Here is a 19,454-nt window from a genome sequence, read left to right as displayed (position 1 = left end):
GAGATCCAGTTAGAAGTTTAGGACTTTTTGGCCGGACAAGCCATTTGTAAAGACCTAAACTATAAAGGTCAATTTTGTAAGTTTGAACATTATCTTCTTTTATGACAAACTGAGAATACAACGTACGTTTAAGAGCTTCCTCTTGCTCCAACTTGTAATCTTCGCTACTATGGCTACGGTAATCCGAATTCAGATTCGTTTAGCATTGTGTTCTCTTACTTTGCTCTTCCATTCAATTGTAATCATTCAAGATTCGGTGTAGCTTTTCAACTATGTATTTGGATCGCTATTTTGAGTGCTTATATACGTATTTTATGTTGTTTTGACCCTAGGAGAAGCTTTAGAGACCCTAAAACGACCCTTTAGGATCATCTGCTTACTATTTTTGCTTACTTTGGGATGAACGATCGCGATCCATGTACCTACCCAGAATGTTGTGATAGTGATAGGATAGATTCTAAATAGTCCCCTGTAGCTCCCCTTCAAGTTTCCTGCGAATCCGACATGATTTGCATGGTAAATGGGCGTGATGACTTTAGAGATGTGTAGAATGACATAGGCAGATTACTTGGCTTTAGTGCGTATGATTTGCTTGCAGAGTTAGTAGTTGCATCTCATCAAGTTCATTTCATTAGGAATGACACCCTAGTGAGTTTCCATGCCTCATCCTGGTCGCTTCCCTTGTATTGATATTTTATGTTGATGCGTGAGAGCTATGCTATGGACGTCCGTCGCGGCGACCCGCTGGCGCCATTGCCGAGGAATGCACCTTAGGTGATGAGTGACCGAGTGTGCAGTTAGCTTCCTTAAAAGAAGATCAATCCACAAATCCATTTTACACCTTAGTTAGGCTGCTACACCGGGGTTTAGAGCTTAGTGGAGTCTAGAGTCAGTGGACCGGCTAGATCCTCGCTTAGGAGATTTAGGGAGCTATGAGTGAGAGTGTTCAAAGAATTTTTGCTCTTCAATTTCTCTAATTCGATTGAGTACTAAAATATCACCCGAAATCCGTCTTGTTTGTTTTGTTTGATTCATTTCTTGATGTTCTTTCATTTTTGTACTTAGGAGTAGGATAAGTAATTCGCATTCCAGTCAGATTTGGGGCAAAACTTAGAGTCGAGAAACTAGGAAACCATAACTTTGGCAAAAAGGCCATAAGACTCTGAAATTTTTAAAATCTGACCAAACAGGGTTGATATTGATTCAAATCACCAAGTGGTAGCACAAAACACTGTAAAACACTTGACAGAGGGAGCAGACTAAATTTCATCAGATTTGGCCCAGGTACTACGATCGCGATCGGTGTACCTTTGTGTCAGAATTGTATAAGATTTGACATGTGCCTTCCTGATAAGATTCTAAACAAGTTTGTTTAAAGCAACCATACCCAAAAACATCAAAAATCAAGGAAATCAGGCCACTAGGATAAAACTAGCCTGACAGACCCAAAAACTGTAAAATCTTGACTTTTGGTGATCCAAATGCAAAAAGACTTGGGGGATAGCCTTAAAACATCAGTGTCTACAAGCATGCCAAATTTGGTTGAATTTGGGCTCAGAACTACGATCGCGGTCGGTGTACCTAAGTCCAGATTTTAACCAGATCTCATTTGTGAGATCCTCAGGTGTATATAAACATAAAATTATACAGGACCAAGAGCCAGAAACCTCAAAATACCTGTCAAATCATCTGAGTACAGATCCAAGTCAAAAATTGCTAAACTAGCATAGAAATTGACTTTCAATAGACCAAAACACATCAAAACTGGGAAGAAACCATGCAGAGAGATAGCCTGTGCATAGGACAAGCCTAGGTATCTCTCAAATCCCAAAACAAACACCAAAATCAAGTCAAACTGACAAATTCAGGAAAACAGACACTTCCAACCAAGAACTGGTAAAAGCTTGACTTTTTGGGGTTTGAATACAAAATTATTTGGTGGGTAGTCTTAAAATAGCCTAGTGAACAAGCTGGTGAAGTTACATCAAATTTGGGCACATCGCGATCGGTGTACCTCTGTGCCAGATTTGACTCATTTTTTACCTATTCATAAACCTAGACTATTTAAGATATCAGGAGTTGTCAAAACCCAAATTGGACATACTGTCAATAACCTGCAAGCAAAATTGTGTTGAAGTCATTGTGAAATTGTTGAATCTGCTGACAGTTGGAATGATACAATGATCTCATAGCGATCAAGTGTATTCATTTGCAAAGACCGATCAAGTAACAATCCATGCAGTCGTGAGAGTTGGAAGATCACTCCATCTCCAGGTAAGAGGTTTGGATTCAATCGGTAAATTCCACTTTCTTCATGTTTTTGAGATCGGGAAAACAAATCAACAACCAACACCGAAATTTAGCGGATCAAGCAAGTGTTTTATCAACAAAGGAGAGTGTAAACCAAGGTGTAGTACGACGTTAGAGCCGATCCCTGAAGGAAGTATTTTTTATACTTCTTCAGAGAGATCTTATGAGTATTTCACGGAAAACTTGGGACATTTAAACCTAGACGAAAGAGAAAACATGGCAGCAGGACCATCAAACCCTTCGGCCACAATGAAGCTATTGTTCATCAAGTATCAGTATGACAACACGCAAGGTGCCAAGATCTACAAAGATGGTATGGACCGCTACTGTGTGAAAATAGAAGATAGACCAAGTGAGTTCAAGGACTTAGTGCCTGTGAGCTATAGCGGAGATAGGTACCTAGATGACGAAAGTATCATGTACTTGGTAGTCCTGAATCCTAACATTGTGGACAAGTGGAGATTGATGGGCACAAAAGCCAAAGTAGAGGAGGAACCTAGGGAGAAAGCACCAACAATGAGCTTCCCTAATGCGAGGTTAAGGCGAGAAAACAAAACTTTGAGAGTCAACACAGACAACGTCTACATGGGGTTATACAAGTATAATAATGGGGAGGAACATCAGTATTATAGATGCGAGGAACCCTACGTCAGAGAGTTGACGGAGCGGAAAACACTTTATGTCTTCACCTACACAGAGGGATCAGAAACGAAAATCGTCGCGTACAATAAATATGGAAGACGATACACAGCCAATCGATAAAAAGGAGTTGGAAGGTTATACGTACTTTGGGGGACCACTCCACCAGTATTATGTCACTCCAAGCCCAGACCAGCACCTACAAATGTCATGCCAGACCCGATGGCAGCAGGTGGAGAGAGGACTCATGTAGCTGATTCTTTCAGTCGACCTCAGTATTCTATGCTAGGCCCCATGGGAACATTACGTTCCAGAGAATCAATGGCTACGAATCGGGGTAGTGTGGTTCCTATCTCTACACATACCACAGTAGGTCCGACGTTTGCAGCCGCACCATCACATTTGCCTCCTAGTAGTAGATTCGTGGCAGGGGAGCCACCGAAAGCAACCCACGATATCCATGATGTACGAGAACGATTAAGTCGAGACGCGGGAGCATTGAGATTGGTCGCAGACCATAGACGGATGAGGCCATCCCAGGTAGCGAAGTGCATGCCAAAGAAGTATAGCGGATCAGGGGATCCATATGCCCATGTGTCGCTCTTCAAGCAAGTCTTAAGAGCAGAGCACATCACTGATTTCCATACTCAATATGAGGGATTCGGGCTGACCTTGGAAGGGATGGCCTTAACATGGTTTCAACCTTTGAACCCTGAAACTTGTTGGAATATTGAATATGTATTGCAGGAGTTCGCGGAAGAATTCTCAAAACGGGGTATAAAGCATAATATTGTATCACAGATATATGCTTTTAAACAAAAGGAGAACGAAAAAGTGAAGGAAGCATCCTTGAGATTCAAGCCATACATTGAGAGGTGCCCAAGGAGAGAATTACCGCAGGACAAGAGATTGTCTGTGCTCTTCATTGAAGGACTTAGAAACGAAACCTTGAAAAAGGACCTTCACTTGAAAGCCAGTAGCACATTTGAACAGGTTACAAGGAAAGCATTATATCTTGTTGATAACTGCAAAGCATATGGGGAAGTGTCAGAGGATACTGATTCAGTAACCAGTGGCTCTTCATCTATTAAGAGTGAACCCTCTACCAAGAAAGATGCTCAGGCTTCTTTGATGCCGACAACTAACCAAATGACAGAGGAAGTAACGAAGAGAATGCAGCAACATATGAGATCAAATCCGATGATGAGACAGTCTCAGATGAGGAAATGTGACATATGTGGGCGGGATCACCCAACGTCGTGGTGCACACAACAGTCGAAAGCACCAGTTGCGAATGGACGAGTACTGAAATGGTGCGCCATAGAGAAAAAAATGGGCGAACATGGCACGGATGAGTGTTTTCACAACAAAAACTATGTGAGGGAAAGGCCGTATGGACCTCCAGCAGGACCACCCCAGCCACCTCCTCCAAGATATCAAGTTGGGACAAATGTGAATATGGTAGCAGGAGCAGACATACCTCAACCTGTGTTGGGTCAACAACCTCCTTTACCATAGGAAAATAGAGCCATGATTAGGTATGCTCAACCTTACGAAGCATCACCAGGAACAAATAATACACCTCAAATTTCTTATTACAAGGAACCGAATGAGCCTTACGTAACTGAATCGGAACCACAGATGTACGCAGACAAAGCCTATCAAACGTGGGGAAATAACGAGGGTATGACACCACCAACGTATGTAGCACAACCTTCGAGGGATCAATATTTGGTGGATGAAAGAACGCTAATGTTCATTGCGAACCAGAACTACAACCCAAGAGGATATCCTAATAGGGCGGGACAACCTATGGGACCACCTCCTCAAAATCAACCACCAATTGGACCGTGCTATAACTGTGGAAGTTCAGATCATTGGGAGCGTAGTTGTTCTTTCAAAGGCAAAAGAGTGAAAATTTTTGGGTTTTGTGACAGGTGTGGTGTGAATCACATACTGCCAGATTGCCCAAGGAATCTGGACAACAAAGGAAAAGCAACTATGAATATTGTGGGGGTGTTACCAAGTGCAAGCAGTGGATCAGAAACCGAACCCATGATCCAGATCAATGCGGTAACCAGAGCCCAAGCCAAGGACTTAGAGAAAAACAAGCCATTGCAAGAAAAGGTCAAGTTGCCAATACCCACAGAAAACAAGAGTTTATCTGTGAGAACACAGCGGAAATCCTGGAAGGCAAAACGAGACACAATGAAAACAAGAAGGATAAAAACCCAAATTGCCATGCAAAATGAATTACATGAAACGAAAGAGAAACTAAAACAAGAGAGAGATAGTAAAACTGTTGAGGACAACAACAAGACGAGGAAAGCATCCTCAAGGGGATCAGTCTTGGTCGAGAAGGTGCTAGAGCCTTTAGATGCTCTATTACAAGCGTATGAAGCAAGGCTAAAAACAAACCAAACCTTAGAGCAGAGATGGTTGACTTATCCTCAACCAAAAGTGGAAACGAAGCGTTTGGAAATGTGTAAACACCTTATAGTGGGGCAGGAATTGCCATTGCAACCAAACAAATATGGAGAAAATGGAGAAAGCCTGCTCTTACAAAAACTCGAATGAAACTACAATTAGCGGATGGATACGTGGAGAAACTGATAGGAATATTAGAAAAAATCATTGTATCCTTGTGTGGCATAGAGTATGAGCACACCTTTGCCATAATGAATTTTGACAAGAGCAGCAACTTTGATATCATATTGGGTAGACCATTCATGCGTCAACTCAAAATGGTACAAGACTGGGGATATGACTATATCTACTTGAGACACAAAGAGATCACAACAAAAATCATTGTCAAAGATCATAGTTATAGAGATGTAGAGCAAACCCCGGGGGAAGAATTAAACTCCACAACCGATTTGGAAAGCAAAGTGCATATTTGGATGTACAGAGCTCCTGAGAGTGTAAGTCTGAGGAAGGAGGATTGTATTCTCGATCGACCTATGGAGGACAAACACTATATTCCAGAACCATTTCCAGAGGAGTTATTTGAACCCTTTGGATGGGATCAAATACTAGAGACTCTTGATGTCTGCGTGAATGAGGTGACCCTGACTAAATTTTGCAATGAAGATGGCTATGATATAAGTTCCCTTATTTATGATAAAGGTGTTGAAGGAAGCTAATGAAGTTTGTGAGTGTGAAAGCAGAAATGGTGAGACAGATGGTTACAACTTGGAGCATGAGGCAAAAGTGAAAACAAAAGAAGCAAAGCAACCACAAGAATATGTCATCATTGACATACCTGAAGAATCGACAAAAGATGTTTCAAAGAAGCCGACTCCATAAAAAGTGCAAATGATTGACTTGGGTGGTAGTCGGCTTCTTTGAAACATCAAGTTCAACATCAACAACAAAAGTTGAACTTGTGTTTCATGTTGAACTTGATGTTGAACCTGACAGGGGTGGTAGCATCAAATGAGTCAATCATTGCTCAGGGCTACTTCCAAGGAAATGCTAATGTTTGGGCCAAAAAGCTTACAGTAACAGCTTGGACCTACCCACCTCAACCAATGAGTTGTACAAAGAACAAGTTGATCTATCAACGAAAGACAAACAACTCAACCAGGAGAAAGAAAAATATCAAAAGACAAAAGAAAAGACCTTCAGAGCAAGCAATGCGATCAGTATGGGTGCCACAATCAGACTTCAATGAAGCTACCCAATACAAACAGGTGCAGCATTGTTGGAATTAGGGTTGCAGAGAAACACACACAGCTTGGAGAAGACGAAGGAAGCTCAAGGCACACAATAGAGAGTGTGTTTCTTAGTGTGCAATGGAAAGATAGATAGCCCTAGAGTGATGGGCGTATATACAATGCACGGGGGAAAAAACCTCCTAAAGAGGGAAAAAATGCCCCGGCGGTCCTAGTGTGTTCACACACATCACTACCACATGTATATGGTAACAAATCCCCCCTGGAGTGATGCGGTGAACGAGAGCTGGCACATGAGTAAAGGGAAGTGCCATGCCCTGAGGACAGGATCAGTCCACAAAGGGGAGTAAGCCCAAAGCTTTGCAGAAAGCTTCAAGCTTCTCACGAGACAATGCCTTTGTGAAAAGATCTGCAAGGTTGTCCTGTGTTGGCACATAAGCCAAGCTGATCTCTCCTGCTGAGAGCCTCTCCCTGACATAGTGGTAATGCACCTCAATGTGCTTTGTGCGAGCATGAAAAACTGGGTTCCTCGCAACTACCAATGCGCTCTGACTGTCAGTGTAGATAGTGTTGGCAGTGTCCTGTCCAACACCCAAGTCAGTCATAAGGCGTCTGAGCCATACACACTCAATCGTAGCTGTGAAGACTGCCTTGTACTCAGCCTCACAACTCGAAGTGGCCACAGTAGGTTGCTTCTTGCTCAACCATGATATACATGAACTGCCAAGCATGAAACAAAAACCACTTGTGGACACTCGCGTGTCAAAACAACCAGCCCAATCTGAGTCCGAAAAAGCATGTAAGTCTGGCGGCAATGATCCCCCCTTGGGATAAAACAAGCCAAGATGTAAAGTGCCACTAAGGTAGCGGAAAATCCTCTTGACAGCCTGCCAATGCTTAGACCCTGGGCTATGCATAAATCTGCTGACCTGCGAGACTGCAAACTGAATATCTAGCCTCGTGTTGCATACATAAATGAGGCAGCCAATAGCAGTTTGGTAAAGAGTGACATCAGCAGGATCGCCAGCATCATGTAGACTCAACTTCAAACCTGTTTCCATGGGAGTGGCAATAGGTTTGCAATCCTCAAGTCCAAACTTACATAGCAATGTCTCTATGTAACTTTTCTGACACAAGGCAATACCACCATCACACTGCTTAAACTGTATACCCAAGTAATGATGCAACAGCCCCAAATCTTTCATCTTGAAAGTAGCATTCAAATCAGCCTTAAATTCAGCAATATGTCTCTAATTTGGTCCAGTGATCAGCAAATCATCAACATAAAGAACCACAATGAGAAATACATCATCCTCACACTTTACATACAATGTGCTTTCTATTGGACTGTTACGAAAGCCTCGTTTAACCAAATGAGTGTCAGCTTTCTCATACCAAGCACGAGGAGATTGCTTCAACCCATACAAAGCCTTCTTACATTTGCACACTTTGTCCTCTTGTCCTTTTATGACAAAACCGCGAGGCTGCGTTACATAAACTTCCTCAAATATGTCACCATTCAAGAAAGCAGTACCAATGTCTGATTGATGTACATCCCAACCAAAATGAGCTGCCAATGCACATAGAAAACGCACAGTAGTCATACGACAAGTGGGAGCAAAAGTCTCTTCATAATCTACGCCTTTTTGTTGTGCATAACCCTTTGCAACAAGTCGAGCCTTATGGCGATCGATCTCACCATCCGGCTTGCGTTTCAACTTGTAAACCCACTTCGTACCAATGGCCTTTTTGCCAGGAGGCAAATCACATAAAGTCCATGTGTCATTCTCTATAAGTGCATCATATTCTGATTTCATGGCAGCAATCCAATTTTCTGAATTCTGTGCTTCATCAAAAGACAGAGGCTCCTCAACATCATGTAAACTAGACACAGCCAAAACATAACAATCTGATGCATAAGATGCATGGCGAGAGCCTGAACGAGTACGACTAGATAAAGGTGCATCCAATTTACTGTCACGCAAAGTGTGCACCAGCCATTTTGGCATACCTCTAGCCTGCTCATTTTCAGCCCTTTCCTCATCAAGTACATCATGTACATCTGCATCAGTAATAGGCTATTCTAAAACATTTTCAGAAACCCCCATAGGCTGTACATTTGCCTCATTGGAACTTACATTCGTATTTCCACCACTGAAAAGAGGCAACAAAGTGTCATAAATGTCCTATGAGATTACATTACTGTCTCTAGTACATGACAGCAAGGGCTGAACAGAGTCTTCCACAAACACTACATCCCGTGAAACCAGAATACGTTTTGTTTGCAGATGATACAACCTGTAACCTTTGCTTTCAGCACTATAACCAACAAAAATACATTTGACAGCCTTATCATCCAATTTTCTGCGCTGCACTTGTGGCACCAAAGCATATGCCAAACAGCCAAAAACACGCATGTGCTCAATAGAAGGTTTTCTATCATGCCATGCTTCATATGGAGTAATAGACTGCAAAGCTTTCGTAGGACACCTGTTAAGTACATAAGTGGCACACATGATGGCCTCAAGCCAAAAAGAATGCGGCAAAGCTTGAATTTTGACCATACATCGTGCCATTTCCGTTAGTGACCTGTTTTTCCTCTCAGCAACACCATTTTGCTGAGGTGTATAAGGCAATGTACATTGGTGTTTTATCCCACGACTAGCCAAAAATTCATTAAATTCATGAGACATATACTCCCCCCCTCGATCGGAACGGAGGGTGCCCATAGTACATTTTGAGACATTTTCAGCCATAGCCAAAAATTGTTTGAAGCACATAAAAACTTCGGACTTCGCTTTAAGCGGAAATACCCATGCATGCCTGGAGTAATCATCAATGAAAGTCACGAAGTACAGGTAATTGCCCAAAGAGGGAGTTTGCATGGGCCCACAAACATCACTATGCACAAGCTTCAACCTGCATGTGGCCCTAACTGAACCATCCTTTGGAAACTTAGAACGCTGCATTTTACCCAGAATACAGCCTTCCAAACATGTTTGACAGGTGCTTCAAGAGGCGGCAAAGAAGCAACCATATCAGATTTCTGCAAACGCAGCAAACTGGCAAAATTCAGATGACCAAAACGTGCATGCCAAAGTTTTGCATCTGAAATAGCCCTTGAATCTACAACAGCATTTGCAAAATTTTGTCCACACTTGTCATACAAAGTGAGCTTATACAGCCCACGGCACAAAAGCCCAGATGCAACAATTTCATCACCAAAACTGAGATCATGAACTGTACATCTGTCATCCACAAATTTGACTACAAGTCCAAGTCTAGCAAGTGCGGATACAGACAAGAGATTCTTCTTGATCCCAGGTACATAAAGTGCATCAACAAGTGTGAAGGAACTGCCATTAGCAGCAGTGAGCACAATCTTTCCAACTCCCTGAACTGGATAAGAGGCGTTGTTGGCACAAGTGACTGAATTCCCATGAGGGACAGACTCGAGAGAGGTAAACAATTCATGATGTGAGGTATTGTGCTTTGTAGCACCACTGTCGAAATACCACACATGTGAATCTGCAGCAGCTGACAAGCATGCATCATGGACAGCAGGATTGTAAGTGCACTCTGCGCTAAAAGCCCATTCTGCATCAACATCAGCATCACAATCTCCTTTCACAGAAGACTCAACAATGGCTGCATTTGTAGTGGAACCAGCATTTGCAGTGGAACCACCCTCTTTCTTCTTAGCCTCTTTGGCCTTCAACTTAGGACACGACTTGATCAAGTGATCATTGGCTTTACAATAATGGCAACGCATCTTCTTTTTGCCCTTATCACCAGAATTTCCAGACGAAGTGCTGCCAGCAGAAGCATTAGGAACAGAATTTTTGCCACTCGTAGCAGAACCATAAGAAGTGGCTGCATTACTTTTACCACCCTTTCTTTGAGAAGCAATAAAAGCCTGTTCAACTGCACGCTGCCTAGTCCTGTTTTTTCTAGAAAGTGACTCTTGCAACAGCAATGTGCATAATGCATCAAACTTGACAACTTCAGGATTTCCTTGGGTCATCAGTCTCCAAGTACTAGCAAAAGTCTGGTAGGAATCTGGTAAGGCATCAAGAACAGTCTGCACAAGGGAACTGTCCGAAATGACTTCACCTGCAGAAATGAGTTGCTCATTGATATCCTTGACACTAGCAAGGAAAGTGTCCATATCATCTTCCTCATGCATAATCTTCGACTCTAGCTCTTTACGCAGCAAAGCAATTTTAGCCTCATTGCGGCTTGCATAAAGACCTGCTAGAATATCCCAAGCCTGTTTTGTAGATTTTGTTGAACGGATGTGAGGAATAATGGTGCGCTTCACAGACAACGCAATCAATGCATGAGCCTGCGCATCCTTAACATCCCAACGAGCTTGTTCTGCCGTAGGCAAAACAACTCTAACAGTTGCAATCCTTGCAGCAAGACCTGCAACATCCTCAATATCGCCTACATCTTCAGAACCAGGACGTACATCAATGCCCTGCACAATGTTCCAGACACCTTTTGACACAAGAACATGTTGCATCATATAAGCCCACATAGGGTAGTTGTCCCCATCCAACCTGTCCTCAGCAGTAAACATCTTGAACACATCTGTGTTGTTGTTGTCAGCCATGGTAAATGTTGCACCTGATGTGAAAACTGCCCGAAAATAAGAGAAATGGAGCGGGAACAACTTGTGCTATATAGCACAAACCGTAGAAGACTATAAGGCACCTGTTATGCAAAAAACGGCACTGACAGAAAATCTGCACAAAATGACGAAATAGCCTGTGCAGTACTGCCCGTAGTGGAAACAAAGGCCGAAATGAGCCCAAATCAAAATTCTGAGCAGACCAAGCTCTTCGAATCCTCCCAAAATATTTGTCGACCTACGAACGCTCGCCAAAGCTCACTGAAATCGGAGAAAGTGAGCAGGCGTGTGCTGGAGCAGCTGGCGACTAAGCCCGGGAGGACGTGACCTGCTCTGATACCAATTGTTGGAATTAGGGTTGCAGAGAAACACACACAGCTTGGAGAAGACGAAGGAAGCTCAAGGCACACAATAGAGAGTGTGTTTCTTAGTGTGCAATGGAAAGATAGATAGCCCTAGAGTGATGGGCGTATATACAATGCACGGGGGAAAAAACCTCCTAAAGAGGGAAAAAATGCCCCGGCGGTCCTAGTGTGTTCACACACATCACTACCACATGTATATGGTAACAAGCATCAGCTAGTTCCAGCCAAGCTACTCGAAGCACAAGGATTTTATGAAGGTAACAATCAAATATGGTTACCAAAAATTATAGCTCAGTCTGAAACAACCAAGAAAAACCATGCAGCACAAGCTTCTACCCAAAGGCAACAATGATAACTAACAGCCAACAGAAGCCAATTGCAACCAAGGCTGTTGCAATCTCCAGATGGATACATTGTCATCAATTACAAAAGCAAGGCTTATACAACGGAAATAATCAGTTATGGATATCGAAGCTTAGTGTCCATCAAGTCATCGAGCAAAAGAAGAAAATTCCAAAGACAGTCACAAAAGGACAAAAAACAAGATGGGTTCCAAAATTTCTCTTGGAAACTCAATCACAAAGATCCCATACCTATCAACGATTGCTTCTCATGGGATAGAAAGCACAAGCTCCCTCAATCCCTACAAGAGATGAAGGACTTGCTTCGCAAGGCAGTTTCAACATACAACAAGCAAGTCACGAGGAGCCAAAATTTGCCAACCTACTTGACAAAATGGTGGCATCCAAAGACCAACACAATGGAAGAGGCCTAAATTTCTAGAACTTATGGAATTGGGTTTCTGGCCTTGAACAAGTAAGCACAAGTCACCATTAAAAATACATGGCATGAAAGTCAGAGTTGGGTAGCTAAGCCACTAAATGAGCGAGGCGTTAGTCCCAAACCTTCATGTAATATTATCTGTGGTCTAAGCGTCTTAGTCATTCTAGGTATTGCTCAAGCTGGAAGATTTGAGCATAATTACGTTGTGTCACTCATGCTGGTATAGGTGAGCATAAGAGTTGAAGTCGTTGTAGTATAGTGGTAAGCGAAGGAGGAATTCCAAAAGACACTCACACACTCAACACAGTGAGGTATGAGTGGACAAGCTTCTACACCGAAACCTTTTTGGAAACCTGGAAGCTATTGAGACGTCCTTTGATGTCACATGTGCTACATTTGTTCCTTGAAGCACCCATCAACTCCATCTCTTACGCTACATGCTTTTGTCTGATAAATCTCTCATGTGCATATAGAGTGTCCCATAATTGGCACTTGCATTAAACACTCTTCCTTTGTTTCTCCCAAGCACTCACCTTTCATGACAGGTACTTCAAGTCCAAAGGCTTAACTCCAATAAGAGCGTATACCAAAGGCACTTTTTTTCCACCGGGTTTTTCCCTTTGGTTATCCAGGTTTTAGACCCTAATCTAGAAACCATCATCATCATCATCTTGTATATATTACTTCTACATTAGCAATAAGGAAATGGCTACCCAAATCAATCAACAACAACTTGGAGCAAAAATTGCAGGTCTCCATATGCATATCAAGAGAATCTTTTATCTCCAAGATCGACAACAAAGCTCCATCAAAAAATGGCGAGTTAAAGAATGGCTTACAACGAGAAGCAAATGAAAAATTTAGCAAGTGAGCTATCGACAACAACCATACGTAGCTCACACAGTGCTTCAACATTGGTGACCTATTGCAGACAACTTAAATTACAGTGGACATGGAACATAAAGTCCACGCCACAAAGAGGATCGGTTCTACAAACTCAAAAACATGAAAATCCCTCTTCATGGTGGCCAAGACTGGCAACAAAGAGACAAATGCACATCAAGAAGAAAAGTTGCCTCAAAAATCAAAGATCAAAGATCAAATCATGCATCAACAACATGGCAGATATGAATCACTCAAGGAAGGGGGGAGCGCCATCAACGACAAAGCACTTCCCAAGCTGAAGTCCAACCTTGAAGACAAAGCTGAAGACAACCCTATGACAAGACTGCAGAAGGTCGTATCAAGGGACGACATGATTTAGGAAGGGGGGAATGTTTGAGGACAGATCAAACTGGCATCCACCTCGCCGGACACGTAGCCGGACACCACATTTGTACTCTATTAGTTTTTCGAGCTAGTGTAGTAATACTCTGTGTAATCCTGATTCCAGAGTAGTGGGTCAATTCCCTAAGTTGTAATGTTGTCATGACATTTGCAAAAGTCCATGTGAGTCGGACACTGACCATTTAGAAATCCCTAGGTATAAATGTCAATAACCTTAATGTGAAAGAAGGCTTATCTTTAGAGAGGAAAAGAGCTCTGTTGTACGTACGCTCGAGCTACGAAGCTGCTCCAACTTGTAATCGACTTTTCTAATGATTGGGCAATCCATTTTCGAATTCGAAACTTACATTGTGTCCTCTCTCTTTGCTCTTTCAATTAAGTGTAAGCATTGTCAGTTTTGATGTGGTTTGCGACTACGCGTCTGTGAGCTTTGCAAATTTGAGTGCGTAAATCATCGTTTTTAGTCGTTTTGACCATAGGAGAGTATTCTTAGACCATAGGACGACATTTCTGGCATGTTCTGTGACAGTTTTCATGACCTTTTTCATGATGGATCGTGATTATGGTACCTTGTCGGATTGCAACCAAACTTGCTAGGATAGTGCCCCTATGTGCCCTAAACCTCCTCCTAAAGTTTCGTTGCATTTCGAGTCTGTTCAAGTACCGAAATGGCGTGATGACCTAGAGCTATGAGAAAGGACATAGGAAGATTTCCCTGATCATTGAGTGTTGGTTTGCTTGTTGAGCTAGTGTGTTTGCTTGTTAAGGTTCACTTCGTGAGATTGACGATCTCAAAGAGTCTCCGTGACCCATCCGAGTCACTTTCCCTAAGTATTGACATTATGTTAGTGCCAGAAAGCTATGCTACAGACGTCCGTCGTGGGGCGACCCGCTAACAGGGGTCCAATGAGAGTTTAATTGCATTATTTAAATACCTAAAGCTCTCACAAAAGGGGAAAGGGGGACACATGTCACAAGGCTATCACTTATGCTTCTTAATTGTCATCGGCTATGCTTTGCAAGGGCCAATAGGATGCCAGCATGAGTAAAAAGCAAGAGGGGTCGACCAAGAGAGAGAGGGGGTTGATTTTTGCAAGGATTATCACACACACACTCACACAATCTCATGTGTGAAGTAAAGAAGACTATCTCTCCTTCTCAAGCTTTAATGGAAAGCTCATCATCTACTCCAAGCTTGTGAGAAGGGAGGCCTACACCAACAATTCTTGGCTTTGTGATGCAAATCCAACCCACAGCCAAGCTCCAATGCATGCTCATCTCCTCTACCATGCTAATTACTAAGCTATACTAAGCTATTATGAGTGATTATGTGAGGAGACATACTTCTTTCTCGTAAGAATACTCCTTCTTCCTCTCGATCTACTCTCATACCCCGCTAGCTCTCACCATCTTCAAAGGTGTGTGAGGTCTTGGGTCTGAGACCATGAGGGAATTGATGTTGTGTTTTACAAGTGTGAGCTTGGTGCTTGAAGCTTCCATCTTCATTGCACCAACAAATTATTGAAGGAACACAAAGTATTGTATTGTAAAATGTCTCCCTTGATGGGGGAAACCTATAATACAAAGCCTTTTGGAGGGGGGACCCGGCTCCATGTAAATGCAGTCCTCAATTGTTTGTCAATAGTCTAATTTCTCTCTCTTTTTGAAGTATTGTTCATGCCTATCTAACTAGGTGTTATGCTTTTGTTGCTCTCTCCGTCCAAGCACCCTTGCTATGCTCACTAGAAATCTAGTCTTTATGAAATGCTCACTATGTCTAGGTTATTTTTTGCTACACACACAAGTTACTAGACCATTAAATGTTACACAGTTTCTGATTGGTCTACGTGAAGGTGGGAGTGCCTTGGAGCCTCTGTGTCTGTAGTACTTTTTCCTTTAGTGAGCGGCAATGCTCTCTTCTGAGGGGAGGGGTATCGGAAGAAAAATATTGGACCTGGAAGCTGACAAGCTTTTCTACAACGAATGTCTTTGCTCCACATCAAACAAAAGTCTTTGCCACCATCTCGTCTGAGCCTAGACGTAGGGTCAAATGGCGCAGCAACAGCACAAGCTCATCTCTCTGAGCCTTTCCCCCCGTTCACAAAGCATGGCGGCAAACAAACAAAAGCTCCACATCAAACAAAAGCTCTTTGCCGCCGTCTCGTCTGAACCTAGCCTTAGGGTGGATTCAAACGGCGTGGCGACAGCACAAGCTCATCTATGAGCCTTTCCTACCCCCCGTTCACAAAGCACGGCGGCAACAGGCAGTGAAAAGCTGTAGCAGACCTACGGCGCTATCGAGTTCGTACCAGTTTCAAGCTTTTTCAGCTCTACGCGTGGAGACACGAAGACCTGTGCCACAAAAGGTTCCCATCTTTCGGGGGGGGGGAGGGGGGCACCAAACGAATGGTGGACCCGGAAATTGTTTGCTTTTTCTCTAGCCAATCAAACCAATACACGGCGCTTGTGTCTTCTCTGTTCGCAGGGTAGCCTTAGGGTGGGTTCAAACTAGGCGGCGGAAGAAAACTGCGAAGGGGCGTCAATGTTCCATGGCAAAAGTTGATTGGTTGAAGTTGAGGCACTCTTCCGCCGGGCCCTCCATTTTTCTTCCGACCCCCCCCCCCCCCCCCCCCCCCCCCGGAAGAGTTGATGGCCTCTCTCAGCCCCCTTTGCTTTTTCATTGTTCCATCTCCACACTGTTCACACTAGGCGGCGGCACATTTGCAAAGACTTCTTTCTTCCGCCGGCTCAGTCTGAACCCAGCCTTAGGCCGGGTTCAAACGAGGGTTCAAACGAGCCCGACGCACGGAGGTTTGCTTGTCAGCTACCGCCGTGCCTGTTGTTCAAAGGAAGCGCAGGAAGAATGTCTTTAATAAGCAATGCGCATATATCATCCAATGGGCAATCGCGCAACGGTTCGGTCATCACTTTGTGACCTTGTGATCTACGTTCAAGCATTGCGCTCCGCATCTGGCGCTGAAAAGTGCCCGGCACAGCTGTTTTGTGGGTCTGGAGAACTTTCCTTCTTTTTCGCCCAATGAAAAACCTCCAACGTGGCTCCGAAAATCTTCCGCCGTCCTGTCTGAACACGGCCTTAGTACTTCCCAAAGCTTGCCTCAGTTTCGCTTATGTGCCTGACCTTCATAAGGGTGCTCGCCATTATGGCTTTCCTTCCCTTCTTCCTTGAACTTGATTGAGAGTGTCTTTTGTCCCGGTGAGTCTGTGGGTGTCATTCTTCCTTTTGCAACACGAATTCTCGTCCAATCTGCTCGCATGGAATGTTTCGTCAACATATCCCTTTGCGTCTTGATGTTATGCCTGATTCATGGACTGGATCGTCTTCTTCTTCTTCGTCCTTAGGAAAAGCTTTGCGTAGAAGCTCACATTTAGCAACGCTTCTGCTTTCAGCACGTCCACCCCTGGCTGAGCTTGTTTTCACAGCACACATTACTTGTCTAGTCGTTTTTTTAACCTGTCCTCTTGCTGCTCCTGTGTAACATGCATTCCAATCGGTACCTGTAATCTGCAGGGTTTGCAACTGCCGTTGAAGCATGGAGGTCTACGAACAAAAAGCTTTATATGAATTGACACTGCTGCATGATCCGGAGTATCCACAAGGAGGCAAAACAAAGGTCTCGGGTCTTTTTGTTTGCAGCGATACGATTACCAACATCCACATTTTCTATATCCTTTTCCCCAGCTTGATTTTGTTTACATGTTATAGCTGATGTTCATCTGCTAGCAGCATTGTATAGCTGTTTTTTAGTTCAATAGCTTTGCTTATGCAGAAATGGGTGGATGTTATTCTGATTGCCATTTGGAGGGTTGTTCATAGAAGATGATCATGTAGAGGAGAGCTAAAATGGACTCTCTCTCACTTTGTGGACTGGTGCTCTATCCGTGAAGGAAGTATGGCTTGTCGCATCATTACTGCTTCCATGGTAATAAGTGGGATTATGTGTGGGCAATGCCTGCTTTTACATGGAGACCTGACAAAGCACATTGAATGAGTTGTAGAGCCTTTGTAACTGTAACTCCCAGAGAGACAGGTTACCTGAGGGAGAGTGAACTCATTATTGGCAGTAATTCTTAATGTATTGGCTTCATGTATGGTCTTGATGGATCTGTCAGAAAAATCATGGATTCCGCATTCTCTAATAGGTTGTGCATTCATGTACTCTTGATAGATAATATACTCCTACCACATTTAACTAAGGGTTTCAAGGAATGGTTACAAAAACATTGCATGCTACTCCATTTGCTGATGACGGTTATGATTACACTGTGGCCGTGGTGATTGGCTTTTAATGTTCAAATATATGCAAGTCATTTGTATTTTTTGTCTGTTCGTTAACTTTACTTGCACATGAAGGCTCTACTGGCAGTGGTTCAGGCTCTCGTCTATGGCTGATAAATGGTGCTTGTATAACAGCACATACTAAGATAGAATTTCCAACAGTTAATCTGACAAAGTTAGTGAGAGATGTACAGGCAAAGGCACAAAGTTCACAATCAAGGTATTGGATTTACTTAAAACTGGATGTATGGACATGATCGTACGTTCATGATGCATTGTTTTCTGTTGAAGAACAGGTAGGATTTCTTTTCTCTGATTGAAGGACCATTGCAATTGATTGATGGCAGTTTTCTCTTGGAAAAGTTGACCTATCAACATATAATTAGTAATTAGTAATGAGCCCTGAGCTACCCTAACTTTTTGTGAATGGCTGTGCATGCATGCAGGATGTGTATGTATGTAAGTACTAAATTTTTTATAATCTTTGCAGGTGAATCAGGTGCTGGTCATGGTTGTGTAATTTTGAAGGAATCTTGCAATTGAAGCTCCGAGTACAAGGTAATTAACATGGGTTGCATATGTTTCTTGGATCATTTGTGTGCAATGGTTACCGAATTGCGAGCCAGCTCTAGTCTGTACTTATTGCCTTTTGCAGACTGAACTAGCCCTCATAATTTTTGAGTTTTTTTCATGCTTTTTGCAGGTTTATCAAGCATGGGTTATCAATTGTCATGTGATCGGTTCAAAATGCTGCATAAATGTACATGAGGCCTTAACATATACAGAGGAAAATGCAAAGTAAGGGCTCGCGTTGGCAGTTAACCCTTACGCCTCAACACATCTTTCCATTATTTGATATGTTTCCACAGACATTAATCGGAAAGGGTTTATAGCAATTTTGTCATAGACATTGCGGACATGAATAAAGGAGGATAATGCAAAGTACCAGGTTGTGTTGGTTGAGATTCTGAAAGCAGTGGTTTGGTTTGTGAATTTGCTAACAACAGCTATCCGAACATGGTTGTGACGATACTAAGAACAAGCCCCAAGGCCATTACATTTGGCATAGCTACTTGAAAAAGTCACGGAGGTGCCCAGATAAAACATATGCGTACTATAGGAATTCTGTATTGGTATTGTGCTTGTCAAATATTTTGACAAGAAATGGTCTTAGATAAAGTATTTTTATTAATTGGTGATCCAGGTTGAAACCAACAATACATAGTGGATTTTCTTACATACTTTAGCAACTCATTGTAGATACAATAATAATATTGTAGGTTGACAAAATTTCATTAAGTGATACTTCTACCTAGGGTTTACACTAGGCTTAATAATATTAGGATCCTAGACATACGTCATCATTTCGAAGCTCAATTCTCTAGCATATATCAACTAAAATTTGAATGTCAAACATATATGAAGAAATGTAAAATTGTGATGCATTTGCAACTCCGTCTTTTTGC

The 19,454-nt window shown here is 42.7% G+C and overlaps 1 long non-coding RNA gene across 6 annotated transcripts; it reads left to right on the top strand.

Moving 5' to 3' along the window:
- The first annotated feature begins 16,701 nt into the window (after positions 1–16,701).
- LOC147437972 (uncharacterized) lies at positions 16,702–19,225 on the top strand. Of its 6 annotated transcripts, none has more exons than XR_015184738.1 (5): positions 16,703–16,905; positions 17,221–18,208; positions 18,285–18,373; positions 18,479–18,546; positions 18,692–19,225. It is a non-coding gene; the product is annotated as an uncharacterized LOC147437972 (long non-coding RNA). The 6 variants fall into 6 exon arrangements; XR_015184735.1 differs by having other exon boundaries at positions 18,285–18,380; XR_015184737.1 differs by having other exon boundaries at positions 16,702–16,905; positions 17,221–18,373.
- The last annotated feature ends 229 nt before the right edge of the window (positions 19,226–19,454 follow it).

Source organism: Adiantum capillus-veneris, chromosome 17 (genome assembly GCF_014529385.1).
Source record: "Adiantum capillus-veneris isolate H3 chromosome 17, ASM1452938v2, whole genome shotgun sequence".
Taxonomy (NCBI): Eukaryota; Viridiplantae; Streptophyta; class Polypodiopsida; order Polypodiales; family Pteridaceae; genus Adiantum; species Adiantum capillus-veneris.
Note: the sequence above shows the minus strand (reverse complement) of the source record. Positions and strands in the feature narration are given on the sequence as shown.